The sequence below is a fragment of the Festucalex cinctus genome, chromosome 4, assembly GCF_051991245.1.
Source record: "Festucalex cinctus isolate MCC-2025b chromosome 4, RoL_Fcin_1.0, whole genome shotgun sequence".
Classification (NCBI taxonomy): Eukaryota; Metazoa; Chordata; class Actinopteri; order Syngnathiformes; family Syngnathidae; genus Festucalex; species Festucalex cinctus.
The window spans coordinates 4,230,721-4,250,954 of NC_135414.1; the positions used below are offsets into that span (position 1 = coordinate 4,230,721).

At 39.0% G+C, this 20,234-nt stretch overlaps 1 protein-coding gene across 4 annotated transcripts in view; it reads left to right on the forward strand.

Moving 5' to 3' along the window:
• Window positions 1–5,557: 5,557 nt before the first annotated feature.
• The window catches only part of sox6 (SRY-box transcription factor 6), a 199,199-nt gene continuing 184,522 nt past the window's right edge, over window positions 5,558–20,234 (forward strand). For all 4 annotated transcript variants that reach the window (XM_077518307.1, XM_077518303.1, XM_077518305.1 and 1 more), the window contains exon 1: window positions 5,558–5,771. The gene's annotated coding sequence lies outside the window, so the exon portion shown is untranslated. The remainder of the gene's footprint in view (window positions 5,772–20,234) is intronic.

Sequence of the window (20,234 nt, forward strand, 5' to 3'; positions counted from 1 at the left end):
GCCGCCGCAGATGTTGATGCTTGCTCGGGGCTGTGTAAGGACGTCCCTAAAAACTATATGCCGTAATTAGAATTGGCATGTTGCACTTCTTATTGCAACACGACTAATCAGTGCTTCTCTGTTCACTTGAAAGGAAATATTAGATTCTGACTAAACTTTGATGAAGTTCAGAGTTACAAGTGAGGGATTTGGGTCAACTAATAAGAACAGAGCGTCCCACTTTGCAAGGCGGAAGATTTGCATGTATGCAGATGCCGTCTCGGTTAATTGCATAACTTTGCATTCTCTAGTGACAAGAGTCGTCGTGTTCCAGTCACAGATGGGCTCTTCGCATCATGTCGCTGCACGTGACCCCTGCTGACGGGTCAACGTGTGAATGATGTGCTTGGTGGTGCCTGAAGAAGGTCGTAGTAAACAAACATTTACACTTTTCACCCCATAAAGAATATCAAGGACAGCACTGTGAACTGCAGAACAACGAAGCCACAGCGTGCATTTATATTCAGAAACTACAAATCTCAAAAGACGACGCATCCCTTCATTTTCACATCACTTATCCCGCTCGGTGGCTTAGTGGTAAATGTGGAGCAGAGCAGCAAAAATGTTCCCTCCCGCCTCTTTAATTCTCCTTGTCAGCCGTGCACTACTACAGCAGTCAAATGAGCGCGCCGCTGATTAAATACAGCAATATACATTAAAAATGTCTGTAAAAAGCAATCCTGACGGGAGCAATGGCTGAATAGCCACCATCATAATAATCAGCGTCCAGCTAGAAGAGACAACGCCGCTGCTGCTGCTGCTGCTTCTCGGCTGCATTGGCAAGGAAAGCTGGGCGACACAACATTGCAATGAGCCTTGCAACCTACAAAGTCAAACACAATCCACGTCGTTTTCACTTCAAACAAAAAGTGAGTTATTTGCTCAAGCTACCACCAACATATCCTTTAGAAATATTACATCAAGTTAATACTCAATTCAACTTTTTTTTTTAATACAACTGCAGCTGTAACAAAATTTTATACAGTCTAAATCTCAAACTTAAAAGACAAAACACAATGATTAAAATGTTAAAATAAGAAACAAATTTATTTTAAATTTCAGTTATAACAAGTTCTTACATTAAAAAGTGTCAGATTTGAGTGAAACTTAATGACATAAAAACATAAGTAAAAACACAGCACTTTTTTGTTTTCATCACAATTCCCAAACATAAGGTTTAAAGACTGGTACTCTCCATCTACTCAAATAAAAGTATTTGTACTCATTCTTGGCCTGAGAAAAGTGGTATTGTGTATAATGTACATAACCGATATAAACAAAGAACACGGTCATAACTGTTAAGTTAACTGATTTAGTTTTTGCTCGTTCTCCTCATACGACACTACGCCGATGTTGTGTCACGTAGCATGTTGAAGCCACGCTAACTTCCTCCTTGATTTTGTTTTTGTTTTTAGACTGTATAATAAAAACACAAAGCAAAACTATAGCCACCACTTGAAAGCACCCAACAAACATCAGCATTAAATTGCATTGCTCATACTGTACCTGAGCAATTACATATTGGCATATGTCATAATATGTCCCAGTCTTATTCTATGGTTATCATCATACTTTTCCCTTTTCTGTTCAGCCACACAAGATATACTCAAAGCCAAAGAAAATGCTCACTGAGGCGAAATTATAACAACTTTCTGAGGTTGCTCGAATTCACAACTCTTGATTTGGTTGAAAATGAATCCAGACTGTATCAATTTTGTGTTATGTGACTTTAAGCGCTCCACTGTATCTCCATGATGAGTCCATTGAAGTCAATCCAGTTATATTAAATGTGTACCAATTGACAACTGAAGTTAGCTCAAGCCACTTTAACTCTTTTCCTGCTGGTAACGTTAATTGACATTAACGGAAATCCCAACGAGTACCGCCATTAACGTTTATTGACGTCAACTAGTTTTTCTTTTTGGGGGGGGGGCACCCACTAGCTATGGCCAGCAGATGGCAGAACTGTATCTCTTTTCAATGTTATCCCGTGGCTCAAATGTCATGACAACATGGCGCATCTTCGGAAATATAATGTTTTCAAGGATATCGTGAATGATCAAAGTGTTTAGCCCATTAAATATCATTCACAGAGCGTCACTAAACAAAAAAATATTAGTATCAAAGTCTCTGTTGTGCAGAAAATTTATCTTTTCACAAAAAGCTAATTTTCTCATTTTTTTTCTTGGTGCCACTCAAACTACCTATTTTCAAATGTTGATTACTAAAGAGCGGAATAAGGTAGAATCATACTTTTTTTTTCTAATGAGAGAATGGAATCAAATCTTTCATATGGTATCTACCATGATGATTCTAGCATGAAATTGTTTGGGCACCTGTTAAGTTTTAAGATTTTGACACATGTTTATGTAGTCATAGCACGCAATATTCTGTTTGCCTTGAAAGATGAGTGAAAATCCTCAAAATTGGCTAGCTCTGGGGGTTGTCTTTTTTGGATAACTTGTGGCAGTAAAAGAGTTAAAGACGGTGCAGGTCAAGTATCGTACTCCCGTTCAAGAAAACGGCCTCGACCCCACATGAGCAGGCACTTGGAGATGAAGGCCAGGAAAAAAATTTCCAAAACGGAAAAAAACCTCCAACGGAACCCTCTGGGGTGACCATTGGTCTCGTTTGAGATTGAAAGACAATTTTTTTTTTTTTAAAATCATTGTTTAGGTGGAAACTTAACTTCATCGCAAAGGATTGGAAACCATTTTGTTGAATACTATTAATTGTGTATGAAGCAGCTATTTGAAATATTCCTTTAAAAAAAAACAAAAAAACTTGCCTGCCGGAATGAAAAGCAGGGGACTGCTGCTCATCCTTACGCTCATTGAGCATGCAGAACAGGAGACGAACACATGTTAATTTATTGTAACAAAAATGTTGATTTTCATGCGCTCTCCTCTTCAAATATTTATGGGCTAGACTTGCATTTCAACATGCATCAAAGGCTTATAAAGATATGCAAATGTGTCTGCATTGCTGCCCCAACACCCCTTCCCCCCGACATGCCGGACTCTCTTTTCTCTGCACCACGTCTACAGCTGTCAATACAACGCCATTATGGTCCAATTATCTCACGGCTCAGCTTAAAACTTTGTTACAACCTAAATGTAACAACTTTTTTCACATCAAATTTCAAATTGAGCAAAAAGCAGCTGAATAACTTTTTTTAAGTTAGCTTTGTTTGCATACACTATTGCCTTGAGCTCATCTCTACCAACTTTTTTCTCTAAGAACTCAAAAAAATACTTTAAGTACAACCAGGAAGACCAAGTGCTCATCAAAAAACGAGGGTAAACGTTATATTATTATACATTATGCATAGTCTAAATATTAACACTGTTCTTACAGTATATAGGAAACAAAAAATACATATATATATTTTTTTTAAATGTACAAAAACGATTCAGTTAAAACGTATTGCATTCTAAAAGCTATTAAAATTTGTGTTTAAATGAATGCTTGAAATCAACCAGTCCATGCACTTTACTGGATTAAAAAAAGAAAAGAAAAAAAAAAGTTGAATCCACTGCACCATTAGGCAAATCTTGAACATTTAAGTTAAGTGATTCTTTTGGTATAATTTTGAAGTAGTCTCTTGATTTCCCCCAAGCATCAAAATCTGTATCTATCATGCATTCTCTAACTATGTGAGCACTTTGTGCTACCTAAATAAAACGTACTCACCAAGGCTGCAGGACATCTCAGTGCAATTCCAACAGTAACCAAAAGGTGGCGGATGAGGCACGTCAAACATGCATCTGAAGCCTGCGAGTCACATACAGTAAAGTTAGCGCTAAATAAATTGTATGGGAATCATTAAAGCATGAACTCGATTTTATATATGCATGTGGGTTATATTGCTACTAAAATTGACACCATAACATCATTTTATAATGGGACTCTTCAAGTTCATAACTGCTAAAAAAAAAAAAAGAAAAAAAAAAAGGTTGATTTCAAGACTTTTTTCTATTTTTATTTCTTTCATCCATATTAATATAACTTTTTGAGGTTACTTGGTTTGGATGTGGGGAGCTCGAGGTCACGTGTGAGGGGTTAACAGTTAGGGGACATCTGAGTTTTGGTGCGTCAAATTAGACAAGCGAGGGATTGTGATCATGTGGTGTACTTGAGTTATACATTCAACTCTCTCTTCACCTCTTCTATCAGCTCTATGTGACTCTACAGATAAGAATCGACTTTTATTCCTCTCCTGTTGGCTCATCAATGTGTAAGTAATAATTACATATTCATTTTGAGCGTTCTCATTAAGGTAGGTCCGGAAATTTATGCGCACCCTTAAAAAAATAAAAATAAAAAATAAAAATAAATTTCTGGTACTTTATAGAATTGAAAGTTTCTGGTACTTTATAGAATTGAACGCTTTTATAAATTCTGTCATAATCTAATCTGGAAAATGAAAGGTAACCTTAATTTAAAACAAAACAAAACAACAACAACAACAAAAAAGACTCTTAATTATATTTTATACTTGCTTTAGTCAATGTCTATACAAATGTGAAAACAATAAGAATTCATTTGGATCGTGATTATTGACATGTAGTAAAAAATTTAAAAGTGGAATTTACGATTTAATGATCCAAATAACGGCCTTGCTATACAACAATAATAATAATCCTCGTAGAATATCCGAAATTATTCAGATTTTATTGCCTCGTTTAGAACATTTTTGTGGTGTGAATTTTCCCGTTTATGAGCTATTTCTAAGACATGCTCTTGATGTTACTTATGCGATTAAGGAATGCAACTGAATAATACGAATTTTTAAACTATTGACTTAAGTATTTAAAATAAAGAAAACCCACGTCGGCATGACAAATATTTGAGCCGCATTTAGAAGCTCCGGACAATCATTTATCGTTGAGATATTCCCAACGGGGGGGGGCTTGTAATTTTGACGAAGTTCTGTAGAAAAAAAAAAAAGAAGCCTTTATTGTCACCGCATATAATACACACAACAAAATTGGGGTGCAACTCCAAGTTTTTGTTAGGTTTATGCATAGTGTTTTTGTCTTTCTTTTTAAAATATATATTTTTTTTGTGATTTAACACATATATCCTTTCTTTCCTCTTCTGTCCACTGCCAGCTTCATTTTAGTAGTCTTATTAAAGCGACTTACTCGTTCTCATCTGGGAGGAGGATGGAGGATGATAATGGAGGGAGAGAAGGAGGAGTGCGTGTGGGGGGGAAGTCCTCTCTCCCGCCAGATCAATGCCCTGGCCACTCATTTTGTGATGTCTCGCGTGGGGGGAAATGCTTTGAATACTTGCGACAGGGCAGCGAGCATTGATTGTCGAGATTGACAGCACCAGAGAGAGAGAGAGAGAGAGAGAGAGAGAGAGAGAGAGAGAGAGAGAGAGAGAGAGAGAGAGAGAGAGAGAGAGAGAGAGAGAGAGAGAGAGAGAGAGAGAGAGAGAGAGAGTTTGAAAAAGAGGGAGGGTGATAAAGAAGAGAGCAACAAAAGCTATACTTGTACTTTTGGACAGCGCAACTTCGGCGAGCGCATGCGGGACCTTCTCTGATTCTGATGCTGGCGCCGCGTTGACAAACAAACAAACGAACAAAAAACAACTGCAACAAAAAGAAGAAGAAGAAGCAGAAGAAGAAAGAAGACTTTTTATCTTAAACCATTCATTCACTTGTGTTTTTGTTACGACACGGAGAGGACACACGCGCCGCATTCTCCTCGACTTACGTCGCCAAGGTAAACAAAGTCTTTTACTTGCTACCGCCACATGTTGTCCACTTGTTTGTTTCCGCCAATCCGGTTTAAAATTAAGACGAAGCGTGTTTTAAAAATAAATAAGTTCACTAAACTGTCCTTTGCAACGTGTATTTAAAACAAACAACAAACAAAACCTTGACTCGCTTGCCACAACAATCGATGCGCGCACGAGTGATGGCTCAGATGCGTTTGCGTTCACTCCAATCTCCATAAACTAACCTCCAAACTTGACTCTCCTCACTCTTAATTCACTTTTAACCCGCTTCTGTGTCACGGTTTGTCTTTGAGTTGCCGAGCGTACACATTTCCACGCGGACACCGACTTGAAACTCCCAATCTGATAACTTGTTCGCCACGCGCGACGTTAATGACAGCGGTGTTTCCCACTTGACCCTGAATGTGTCGTGCCCGTAGTTAAGTTGCTTTTTGACACGTTCAGGTGTATCACGCAACTTTTCCGGTACCGCCTAATTCGCCATTCATTTAAGTTTATCGCGCGCGTGAGCCGCCACACACGCCGCTCCGCGCGTGCCTCATCGCACACGACTCTCTTTACCCCAAACTAAATTTCTTACTATCTTTGTTCCCCTCTTCTTCTCCTTAAATGACAGACAGCATCCCCGTTTAGCCTGGGAATGAACGCGCTCTCCCTTCACTTTCCCAGAGGTCGGGGGAATTGACCTGTTAAGAATGCACAAGTCATAAATTAAACGGAACAATCGCAGGACTTGCCCATTTTCAGAAGATGCACTTGCACGCAACTATCTCCATTTAAGAGCAAAAGCCGGAAACTCGGTGATCTGACGACTGTATGCTGAACTTTGGAAAGTGCAAATAAGCTGCTAAAATAAAAAACAAAAACAACAACAACAACAAAAAAAACGTGTAAATGTTTTCTTGCACTTTTAACGACTCCTCTCAAAAATTAAATCATTACATGTCACGTGAAAATAAATGTTTCAGAATGTAGTGTGCACAAAAGTGTATTTTGGAGCAGTAGAAACACAGATATTGTTTATTAGGATAAAATATAATTGTGTATGATTAATAATAAATTAAATATGCGAAATGTAATTGCACAAAATTAATTTGAGACCTTTATTGAGAGGCCTGCTACTTTTAAAAAAAAATAGTTTCAAACACAGGAGCACGTAATTAACCTTGAATTGTTTTACATTAAAACTTATTTATTTTTTACGACATGCTCCATGCAGGGAGCAATTCAGTGGAAACCTAAATATCCCGCGGCCCCATATAGATTTTTTTTTTTTTTTTTTTTAGTTCAAAACATAATCAATTTAATTTGCGCATAAACTTTATGCAATTGCAATTTCTTTGACAACACTTGCTAGTGCGCAGCCGTGAAGTTTCCACATAAGGTAAAGTGGTCGGGCGGACACCAAATGCACACGTCTAAATGGCACATGTATAATTAGACTGCCCATTCAGCACATTGTTGTGATGGCAGCGCAGGCTCGTGAGTGCACGCAGAGTGGACTAACTTCACGCACATTTTCTTCAATACTGATGCTTCATTCTGCTTGCGTTGATAATTGTTCATTTTTTGTGTGTGTGCAGCAAATGATGTCTCAAACGTGCGTTTCATTTGCGGCAATATTCGCTCGATTTATAGAGGAACAACATACTAAAGTCACTTGCCTTTACGTCACGTTTGTAATTTCAAATTGATTGTCGAGTGTGCTTGAGAGTCCGAGCAGCACTTGAACTCAGCATGTAAAATGAAGGAGATATTTACACATTTTAGGACTGACGGGCATGAGGGGTACCTGGCTCACTTGTCTAAACATATCCCGCATTCTCAGTCCAATGTATCGCTTTCACAAGAGGAACTTTTGCCCCGTACCATCATATATTGCTATAAAAAAAACATTATTAGGCACTGATCTTTCAGTATACAGTTGTTTAGTCTAAGTGCCACAAACTACATTTGCTTGAAGATCTACAGGTTTGATTCACTTAACAGAAGCTTTTTGAAGAAAAAGTATAGACGTGAGGAGGAGGAAGAGTGCGTTTTATCATATTGCTTGTACACATTTCTCTGAATAAGTACGCACAGCTTTTGGTGCTCGCTCCTCTCTCCGAGGAGCTCAAAATAATTTGTACACTAAAACAGTTGTGTGTTGTTGAATTTCACAGCTGTTACATTTTTGTAAACCACTCTAATAAACCATTGCAATTGCCAACTTTGAACAGCCGCTATGTGTAAATAATTTTTAAATGACATTACAGCACAGTGTGAAGTTATTACTATGACAAATATTTGTGCATCATCGTCAATATTTTGGCTTCGGTGATTGAATGTGACTATTACTCTAATTAAGGATTACCGTGCGAGTGTGCATATGAGTATAAACCAAGCTTGTGATTTGAATGTGAGATTTCACAATCATTCAAAGCAACATCCAAGTGACAGGACATGTGTGGTGAAGTGTGGCCACAGCACACTGGGTTGTGTGTGTGTGTGTGTGTGTGTGTGTGTGTGTGTGTGTGCGTGTGTGTGTGTGTGTGTGTGTGTGTGTGTGTGTGTGGGTGTGTGTGTGTGCGTGTGTGTGTGTGTGCGTGTCTTCGGTTCTCCTGTTCTTTGTGGTATGAGAGAGCAGGGTAAACAAGATGGCGAGGGGTAAACAACAGCAGGCCTGGTAAAGTTGGAGCAGAAGGCTAGCAGATAATAAATGTGGCGACACATGTTGTGACATCTGTCTTAAGTGTTAACCAATTTGCAGACACAATATTTCCGCAAGGATCCAAACTGACGTCAAACATGTAATCTGTCCCTTCCGGCGAGAAGTTTCTGACAAGTTAGTAGAGTCGCGATGCTCTCATATGGGAATATGTTAGGCTGTTTGTTTCTTCACAACATTGTGCTTGTGTGCTTTAATGAGGCAGCGAGCCGCAGTTGAAAACAGCGCCTACAGTATGTGTGCAAAATAATGAAGAACAGCAACCAGGTTATGGGTCTTCTCCATCATTGCTTATTAAACTTTTGACATCAAGTACCATCTAAAAAAATACTTGTCTTGACAGTAGTGTAGAAGGCCTTAAATTGTCATAAAAAAGGGACAGAGGTTTAAAAATAAATGGTACCTGTATTTTAAGTGAAATACAACCGAACCGTACTTACGCAATGTTTCTGCCTACCAATAGAGGGAGCCTGCACAACACTAGTGCTACACGTTCCCCACTTTGGGAACATGCTGTGAGTGAATAACACGGAATTGCCGACATTAAAGGATTAAAGATGAAAAAAGAAATATCTAAAATATGTGCGTCTTCACAGGAATCGTCTAATTGCGCGAGTAACTTAAGTGGCCCATTTTGGCCCGTATCATTCATTCTCCCACCCAATGTTTTTCTAAAAAAATAATTGGCCATTTTCCTTTAGTCCATAGCATAGTTGCACATAATTAATGTTGACTTCAAAATGCAACAGTCCAGCCTCTGTTGATTTTTGTGATTTTTTTTTCCATTTTACACCACACATTAATATGTAGAGTTAATTGGACAGGCCTTGGCGGGTGTGTATTTTTGACACAGGTCTTCGCTGGTAATCGGGTGCAGGAATTAGTCCGGGGTGATTGTTTCTTCTGAATCAGACGAGCACTTGTACAGTGGCTCAGTGAGGATGCTCGCCTTGATTGCCACATCAAAGAGAAACACGCAGCAGCCGGGCAGTAATTAAAATGTGTCGGATTTTGGAGTGCCTTAACACACGCGCGCACGCTCACGCGCACACACGATTTAGAATAATTTCTCGGACACTTACCCTAAGCCAGTGTTAACCTTAAACTACTTCCTCGGCCTTAAAATGTAGCTAAATATTGACATACTGAGGATGTAATTTTGTTCCCAGAAGGGAGGTGAGTCGCCGCAATGGCTGTGTAAACACTTACGTCCCCGCAACATGAACAATACACACCACACGCACCAAGGCTGAGAACTGTCAGGTTGTGTGAAAAGCGCGCAGGTGGTTGAAAGTGAATTTGAAACAAACACTCACGTCAGTCGGTGTTCATTGTGCAGACTTTTGCTTTATGAAATCCAAAGAAAACAAGTTACTCTTCTCCCCCTCTGGCAACCATTTGAAAGTTTTTGTGTAATTTGTACCCCAGACACACTCATGTTTTCACTACTTACTGACGCTAACCTTTACGAGCAATGTATGTGAGTGTTTTGACACTTGGAAAGGGTTGAACAATTAATCAAATTCAAATCGTAATGTAGAGGAATGCACTTTTCAAATGGCTAATGCTACAATTTGGAAAGAAAACAAATATATTTTGGTCGGTTGTTTGACTATTTTTTTATATAGGCATACATTTTGTAAATATTATTTATTTATGTATGTATGTATGTATGTATGTATGTATGTATTTATTTATTTATTTATTTATTTATTTATTAATGTCTAGATAGGTTCAATGCTCAAAGAGTGCAGTTCGCATGTTTCATGAATCAGGAAAAGTTGAAGTGATGAAGCCACGGATTTGTTTGCATTATTGTTGTAATCTGATTTATGACTTGCTGACTTATGTTTACGGCACACTTGTTTAGTAGAATTTTGTGAAACTGTTGTAGCGAACGCATAAAAGACTGCAAGTCAAAGTGTTTAGGGTCTATTTAAGGAAGATAAAAATGTGTAATTGGTAGTTCATTTGGCTTTGTTTTAGTGTATGTTTACCCTATAAGGCCAACATTTACAGTATTATAACAGATATGATATTGTCTGTTCTAATACAAATTAATTTATTGCCTGTGTTGCAAAAAATAATCAGAGATCTCAAAAAAACTTTACTATCACAATCGATTATTTTTCAAAATTATTTAGTATCTCAATAATAGACTTTGAGCCCTGTGGTAAAATGGCAGGATTATGCCACAAAGAAGCAGTGATCAATACTTTCCATGTCCTGCTGGAATCGCAGAAGCTCTGCAGACCCGCTCTTGTGTCCCGTGAGGGAACAAGGCAAAAGAGATTAGTGTAATGTTGGCAGTTGCAGCTCGCACAAAAGGCGTCACGGCAACCCTCGCGATCCCTCCTATTATACTCGGATCAGGTCTTCTCACAGTCGAGGCAGTGCCTTGGAAAAAAAGTGTTGAAGGACTCGCCACTCGAGTCCTTCACGTGAACCGGCGCGGGCAGCTGTTAGACAAGATATATCCCCTTAAAGCCTTCACCTTGTGTGAGATGGACGGTGCGTGCACATAGCACAGGCAAGCTTGCTCTCACAAGAATGTAACATTTGCTATGGAAATCAAGCAGTGACATATTACACTTACAACAACTACTTGATGCCAAACAGTTTGAAATTCAATCACGTTTGTTGCAAAATGAACACATTCCAGGATATATTTGGAAATAAAATGAACATATATACGACTTTGGTATGTCAAAATAACTTTCATTTACTGCTCTACATCATCACAAAGCAAAACATTTGAGTTAATCTTTATGATCACCGAGCTTAGATTTGCTGATATTAAACATTAGAGTTTTGTGTTAGTAATACAGCTTTTTCTCATGTACGTTTACAGCTCACAATACCATATTTAGCTTTCCAATGTTTGCAAGATGCAAAAGAGAATCATTGTACCTACCCTAACACAAGTATCCCCTGTCTGTGCGCTTACAAATGATGTATTTGGTGAAAGCTGACAGACGGCCGCGTATCTGCCAGCTTGATCTGACATGAGATGTAAAATATGCTCCACGGTTGTGACTTGGCCTGCCAATCTGGCCTCTTCTCTCCCAATTACAACCATAAAGATGCTGGAAGCCATTTTTATTGGCACGTGAACGTTTTCGCATTCAGCTCGACATCACAATGTGTTGAGTGGTGGTACTGTAAGTGGTGTTCACTTGTGCATATGCACACAGAGGTTGATTGTTGTCCTGTGAGTAATTTGAAGCTTCAATTTGAAGCATTAGGGTCATTGATGGATAATAAGGATTTTACCACATCCAGCACAGTTATTTTATTATAAAAACACTATAAATATTTATTTTTTTGTTATTATTTACTACTATCTGCATTTTTACTATTATTTACAATTTAAGACATCTATAATTTAGGTCATACATGAGGATAATAATTAACCATCTAAGCAAAATAAACTAGCTAGCTACACAAGTAAAATTCTAATTTAATTTATTACTTACAACTTAATCTTGAACTATCTGCTTCGAGTGTAATAGGGATGCTGGATATTTTCTGGATGGAAACAAATACCAGTGAAAAACTTTCATTGTGAAGCAGCTAATGTGACATGTAAAACAGGCGGGGGAAGTTATGGAAAAGACAGGACATACTGGGCTAGAAATTGAATTTGTGATTGTTATTCCAATGGAACGCGCTAATGCCAAATATAAATCAACGTGACAAAGAGCGAGGAGGTGGAAAGGGTCTTGTGGCTCAACTTCTGATGACGTTAACCGCAGTGTCTCCTTTTGCTGGGTTTTTTTTAAATTCTGATTCTGAAGTGTAACAAAGATATATGATATGTGAGAAAATGTATCTTCTCTTGCTTTCATTAAATGATTGAAGGCGTTGATGATAAAATGATGGCCCAAGAAATAAAGTGACCTCAGACCCTTGTGTACAAGTTTATAAACGCATTTTTTAGTCTTACCAATACATTAACTTATGACTTAGTCATTATTTTTGGAGTGGTTAAATTGTAGCAGTCTGGACGATGCAAATACTAAATTGTATTACATATATCTGCATAACTAAAAAATAGACTCATTTAAATGATATTCTTTGTAAAAAGAAACACATGACGCCTGTTCCACTGAAACGTGTGAATCACGAGTCAAAGGGAAAATGCTGTAGCCTACAGTGAATGTACATCATGTTTGGTACTGTAGTGTAAAGTAAACAACGGCCTTACGTTCTAAATAGCAGACTTTTACTCTTTCATTATGTATGGTTGTCACCTGATTCAACAGTGATAAGATGCCGTGACTTTCCATGTTCATGTATGACGCTCAGAACTTATCTGGCGACTTCATACAGTAGTTAGTAGTCGGCTGGGAGTGAAATGTCTGAAAACGCATGAACTTTTAATTACATGTAAAAATAACGTGAGTGAACAATTATCTGCTTTAAAAGCAAGTGGAAAAAAAAACACGCCTCGCCTAACAATGAACTTAAGAAAATATTGGATTGCTGCACGTTTATAAGCAAAGTGCAGCTGTGGTAAGGAAAACCCAGAGAGCCCGAAGAATAAAGCCAAGAAAGAAAGTTCTGCTATAATCACTTTCTTGAATGGGACTAAAAAAAGAGAAATCTGCTGAAATGATAGAGAAAGCTTGTGGTTTGGCCCTTGCTGTAAATTTCCCATGAGCCTCTTTGACAATCTGAGGGGATAGCCACTCTGGCACACGACACCAACCCGCATAGAGAACACACACACACCCACGCACACCCCATCAGAGTAAGCTTGTTGGAGGGGGAAGATGATTGGCAGATAAACGGAGGGGTCTTAGATGGGAGGGGGCTGTTGGATATGAGCAGCAATGTTAAACTGGATTTTCTCAAAAATCTTACTAACCTTAGCTGAGGCCAATAGAACAACAACGTTCTTAAAAAAAAATAAAATGCACGCATAACAGATATGATACACTAATTACAAAATGTTTGCAATTATTCAAAGTGGACCTTTTTTTTTTTTTAACCGACTGTTTGACAACCCTAACTGTGTGATGTACTTGCTGTGACCGTAGTGGTTCATTCACGCAAACGCTGTGCATTGTCTATCCAGCAACGTACGCAGACTATACATGAGCAAACAATGTATCAATGCAAAAGTTTGGTTTAAAACTTAAAATGTGCAAGAAAACACAAACACTTCCCCCAGTTCTGCCCTTTAAACATATATGTTTAACAAAAAGTATTGGGTATGTCTGTTGCTCTGTCATTGGCCTGTTGTGCGTTTTTCCGCAAATGTCATTCAAATAAGGTAGTTTGTGTGTATTTCTCGCTCGTGTTTGAAGCATGGAGGAAGTTACCATCTTTGGTTGAGGTAAAGATAATGAAAGAATATCAAATGTTGTACAGAAGCCAAAGTTGACCTTGAAAATGTGGAACCGATTCCAACAGAATGTATATGAAGGCGGAGTATAAGAATCACGGTTGGACTCTTCTAACACACATGGACGGAGCTGGTTGTGGTTGTGTGTCAACAGGGAGCAACGCTTTATGTTCTTGGTTAGGGGTGGAGCAGAGGATAGACCGGGGAGGTACAATGTTCCTCCTCATCCTCAAAAAAGCTAAATTTATTGGTTACCATCTGCAGGGTGGAGGAGTTTGGGTTATGGTCAGGCCAAAGAAAGGCTTCTAATTAAACAGTCATCATTATCAACTTGTGGCCAGTGATCATCATCTCCAACACTGGTTGTCCAAGATGAACATGGGATCGTTGAGGCTTCGCTTGAGGCCAATGGAGGCCTGAATTAGAATAGAAGAAACAGCGGAGAAAAGTGCTAGCAAGAATTTTTTTTCCCCAATCTTGGCAGGATAGGCTACACGAGGCTGTGCACCAAATCAGGTTTAAACAATTACCCGACATCAGAGAAACCAGCTAAGCCTCACCGCTGGCACCGGCTTTTGCCTGCTGTACTTGAGTCCAAAGCCTGGACTTGCGTTCGATAATTTCAATTAGCCTAAGAAGGTCTGCCTTCGGTATGACTGCCGCAAGAGAAGCGCTCCTTTCGAGTTTGACAACCCCTTAATATACTATTTCATGGTCTGATGTGTGAGTGACACAGAGGCGCTCTGAGAGAATGGGGGAAAAAGCTTATTAGGACCTAATTAGAAGCCTGTGATTAAGGGGAACGTGACTGTGATTAGGTGACCCGCAGATCATGTGGCATTGATGAATATTCAGAAGACTGGGTTTATTAGTCTGGCTGGGTTTCGTCAAGTGGGAGACACTAGACTAGACTAACCTTTTTGAAACTGAGAGCTACTTCTTAGCAGAGCTAATGTTTACATGTACTGTATATCTACAGTTTTTGATCACGATAACATCTCAGATCATTTGGGTCCCTGTAGACAAAAAAAGTCTTCTAAATTTGACACACGACAGAAGAGAAATGTTAACCCTGCCAAATTTATAGTGTTTAAAAAAATGCCAACTATATAGAATGAGGCTTCAATTATCATCTTAAACTATGGTTGCTGGAATATATCCCATCTGGTGATCATGGGGGCTTCTTAGGTCACTACAATGAGGCACTCTAAAGTGACCAAACCAACACGAGGTCACAGTCCATCAGACTAAATCCACCCGCCACTCACTCTTCCGTCTTTCTCTGTGGTGTGCATGCACTCACGACGGACAATGAGGCGCTCTTAAGCCACCATGCCAGCAGACTAACCATAGGGAAAATGTATTTTTGGGGTGTAGACATAGCTAGCTAGCTAGCTGCTCAACGCAATTGCGCCATATAACCATTGAATGGGGAAGCGGCCACTCCTGCCAGATGCCAAAGGGTGTCATTCGGCGGTGTTTTTAACCATATCCAAATGGATAAATAAATAAATAAATAAATAAATCAGTCAGGAAAAATGCCGTCTTTTCATGCTTTCAACAATTATCTTCAAATAAATATAACATATTTAGAAATAAATCCCTTAATTCACTTTGCAGGGCACATCTTGTATTTTTGATATAATCCCATCTTGTGATGTGTCTGCTATTTAATAAAAAAAAAAATATGATCTGTTATTAAGCTCTAACAATGTAAAGATTATCTGTAGATTTTCTTTCTAACACAGTAAACTGTAAACTTTTTTTTGTCACAGATGTGCCATTCAAAGTCTTTTATGGTAGTATGCGGAGAGCAGAATATTGTGAAATTTGACAATTTCACAACTGACTTCCTCCTTAAAATGACACTGGCTTACCTGCCCATTACTCCTTTTGATTTCTGCAGTACATGCCTCTGCGCTTCGAGAGGTATTCATAATAAGCTTAAACTCCACTGGCTGCTTTACTAAAAGGTGCTTATCTCTTGGCTATTCAGAAAAAAAAGGGGGAACGGGGGTAATATTTTTTCCAATTTCAACATTTTACCATTTGGCCACAGTTACAGTTACCCTCCCTTAAAAAAACATTAAGTGTGATGTAGAGTGGGCACACACTCACACATACAGCATTGTGTATGTTCACATTTACTGACACAAGTTGACATACTGCCTGCCCATGGCTGGAAAAATAAAATATTATTATTCCATTTAGGAATTGAAAAGAAGCAGCTGTGGAAAAGCTTTTGTTTCTGTAGCTCAGTAGAAATACGAAATGATTTAATGCCAATTTGTTGAAGTATTTTCTTTATGTTTTGGGTCATTAGTACCTTCCAGGACACTGCACTTTTTCGTGTACATATGTGACAACTAGTTTGCGGTGAGTCACTCTGGATGGGCATGATGTCAATTTGTCATGTCGAATAATGAGAAGCATGTGTTGAACAAGTGAAATGAACTGGACTTGATCTTTCATGTGACCCACCTGTCATGCTTTCAGCACTGTTAACACCACCCTCATGTTACTGCTGTCGGGTCAGCCACTTAGAAGAACCTCCATGTCCTGCTGCTGCTGCTCTACGCCACGCTCGACTCACTCTTTTGTATTGGGGAGCTCTGCAACACAGCAACAAACAAATCCAAGTGTGTATGTCAGAATTTCAGTGCTCAGTGTTTGACTGTAATACAAGCAAAATCTTTGTCTGTATCTTAATTAAAAGTGCGCTGTGAGCTTGTACAGATTCCCTCCTGCTGTCAGTCAGTTTCTTGTCCCATGCTGTAATAGGCTCACAGGACATGATGGGGCTATAATAACGGCTGGCCAATGCTTTTATAAACGCCCTCATTCCTCTCTGAATCCAACATGTACTCTGAAATATGGCATACATGGCACACGCTGTGATGTCAGTTGTTATTGCTGGACAACGTGAAGCAGTAAATTTGGGATTATTTTCCGCAATCTGCTGGACGGAGCGCATTATGTCACAAAGGCCACATTGTGGCTCTTTGGATGTAGAGCGGTGTTGTCTGCCTCCCTCCCCTTGTTCTGTTTCAGTCCAGACTATAGATTTGCTTTATGCCCATTTCCTTTCCTTGTGCTGGAATCAATGGACAATGGGCCTATAGCCGAACTCATATAATGGGAGAAAATGTTATGCACTGGAGGGTGCAGACTAATAGGGAAGAATGATATCCAGATAGAGTGTATTTTTGGACTGTATATTTTGTTCAACGGCTGTGTTAAATTCAAAATAATGACACTGAATATATTTCCTTACTTACTGTACGATGGTTAAGCCTCAGCCGATTGTTGAGGATCAAATAGAGAGCCTCCTGTTTTCTCCCTCTAATTAAATTTCCCTTTAGCATTTGCTGGTACGAACCTCTTACCTTGTTTGACTTATTTATTGCCTGACTCTAGAGGTAATTTGACCTTTTATTTCAAAGCCTCTTTTTTTAATCCAGAAAAGGAGTGTTAAACTCAATTAAGCAAGTGATCAGTGGCTCAAACACTACATTTGTTTTCTCTGAAGGCAACAGCCGAGCCGAGTTGTGCTCTCAGCCCCCTTGTCCCTCACTCTTGGCCCTGCCACCCCGGGGGCAACAAGGGGGAGAGGTGAATTAGGAGGAAGAGACGAGGAGAAGGGGCGGAGGAGACATGAGTGAAACGAGAAAGGGAGAAAGGGGAAACCAAAGTGCCCTACAGTTCCTGCCATGTCGCTGGAGATTTGTGTCCTCCTTCTAAATCATTGCCCTCTTTAGAAGATTCCGAAAGCAGAAATATTCTCAAAGTCCCCCTGAATGCACTCATTAGCATTTTTCAAACGCTGCTATTAATTGCAGTTTATTTATTTATTTATTTTTTAGAGCTATGACCTGTGCAAGTGTAAATAAGAAGACAAGAAAATAGGTTATAATGTTATTTGTGTAAATGGCTGTAGTGGGGCAAGTGGAGCTCAAGTGGAATAATTCCATCACGTGTGCTATTGTTGCACACTTTAATTTCCTTGACTCTTGATTTTTTGTGCGTCATTCATTTCATCCAATAATAACAACAAATTCCTTAGAAAAGATGCTGCACATCAACACGCAAAAACAGCGTAAACGGCATAATTTTCAGACACCACTGCTTGGTTGTAACCTGATCATTTATGGATCAATTGTTTCCTTTCTGGTTTAATTCACCATGTGATAGATTTTCAGTGCAGTGCTGTTGGAAAATATCCATACTAAGCTGCGCCTGAAATAGGGGATCATTTGAATACAGATGCTTGTGACTTCGGCCTCATCATTTCACTGGCACACACTTTGAGTGGCGGAACAATTGCAGATTGATTTTGTTGGTTCTGATGAAAATCGGGACATATTTGTACAAGGAAGCAATATGTGTATCTTAATGTTTATTGTTTACATGTCAATAGAATAAGCAACAGTTGTACTTGTCAGCAGTTGGTCTTGAATACAGTAAATAATTTTTAAAAAGATGGAATACATTTTTTGAGTTGAAATGGATAAGTTTGACAGGAATTGGCAGTTAGTGGGTTTGCGCAAATGCAAGTATTTCCTCACATATTAGTTGGGGACATTTTATATAATGGTGTCTGAAGAGGGATGTTAAGTAGCAAGATTTGAATATAGCCTCACTAATTCACTAATCCCCCCCACTGACCAGCGTGATTTTCACATATGGGCTTTCATAATAGTTTGGAAATATGAAAGTACGTGATAAATAGTCACAAAGAACACCTGTCCAGCTTCAACAAAATAGCAGCGCTAGCAATGCTAAGCTACCATTAGCACTGTAAACAAGCCACATTAGTTTGGTTGCTACATTGTTAGCATGATTTTGGAGTGCTACAATAGCATTTAATGTTATCTGTTCGAAGTTTTATTTTGTGGCATGTACAATCAATTAAAAATGAAAAAGAGGTGAGAAATGTACCAGTCAAGCAGAGCTGTGGCTAATTCCGTGTCACTTCTGAATCCTCTCTGAGGTCTGTTCACTTGACTTCTGTTCATGAGTCTTATGTTTAATTCTTGGCAAATTAGGAATGGGCATTTTTTTTCCCCTTCTTCTTCCGGATCTGGACATTCCATGGGTGAGCAGAAAATGATTGACACCTTGCCGGTTGCAACAATTCTCTCTCTGATTTGTTTATTTTTTTTCCCCGGGAACAGTGATTTCTTAAAAATCCTATTACATATATAAGATGACCAGAGATGGCAGATTTTTTTCACAAATAATTTTACTAATATAACACTGCTAGCCTAGGTCAGACTGGCAGTTTAAAACATTTTTTGGCTTTTTTGTTGTTGTTGTCCTTTCAGAGCAGCAGCTAATCTTTAGAGGAACTATGGTCTTTACAGTTACCAACATTGTGTTCAAATTTAATTCATTTTATTTACTTCCCAAGGATCAAGTTGGGAAAACAATAACGACAAAGTACACTGTATTTGCTTTTGCTTCTATTATATTGCAGTTACAGCCTGGTATCTGACGCTACACCTCTATGCATCTACATTTATTCCCGTCGCATTTAGGTGCATTTACAGTATACTGTATGTAGGTGCATATGTGCGTCTGTGTGCAGATTGATGCCCCCGCTGATTCTGCTTGTTGAGTTCTTTGTCCAGCACCACTCTGTGTGTCTGCCTCCTCTGGAGACTGACAGCTTTCTGTAGTGCGCCTCCACAAAGACCCAGGCTCTTTTGAGGTGTTAAAAACTGCCATTATGCATCTCCCTGGACAAAAAAAAATGCCAAGCCCATTTTAGTCCAGTAGCAACACAGGCGTACATTGTGGCCACGCTTCTCCAGCATTCATTTCACAGATTCTAAAACCAGTATGTGGTGAACAGGATTTGAGGGGCTAAAGTGCCCCGCGAGGGCCAGGCGATAAGATGGGAGAAACACTGGCACACAGTAAACTAGAAGATGGGCTCAAGAAAATAAACACATTACCTGGGTGAGAGAGGGAGACGTGTTATACTCCTTCACCCCACACAGACAAACACACACACACCACAATGATAAAAGAGAGAGCGGCAAAATAAAATATCCGTTTATAACTTGGAAGTCAAAAGAAGAGGCCTCATTGGTGTGCAAGAAGACAAGCCGTTTTCTGTGTTGTCTGTCTTTGTAGGCTTTGGAGTGAAGAATATGTGAGGGAATCAAAGAGAATTAGTAGGTTGCACAGCCGCTTGTTAGGAGCACTGGGACCAAAATATTCTTATTCTCTTCTTATTTGACTCATAGAAAAAATAAAATAAATAAAAGTATATTTGCAGAGCAGCAGATGAAAGCTTTGACCAGTCCAAGTGTTGTATCTTCATCAAAATGCTCCCTTGAAACAAAATGCTCCTGGGTGGATGTTCTTTCCCTTTTGCTTTACATT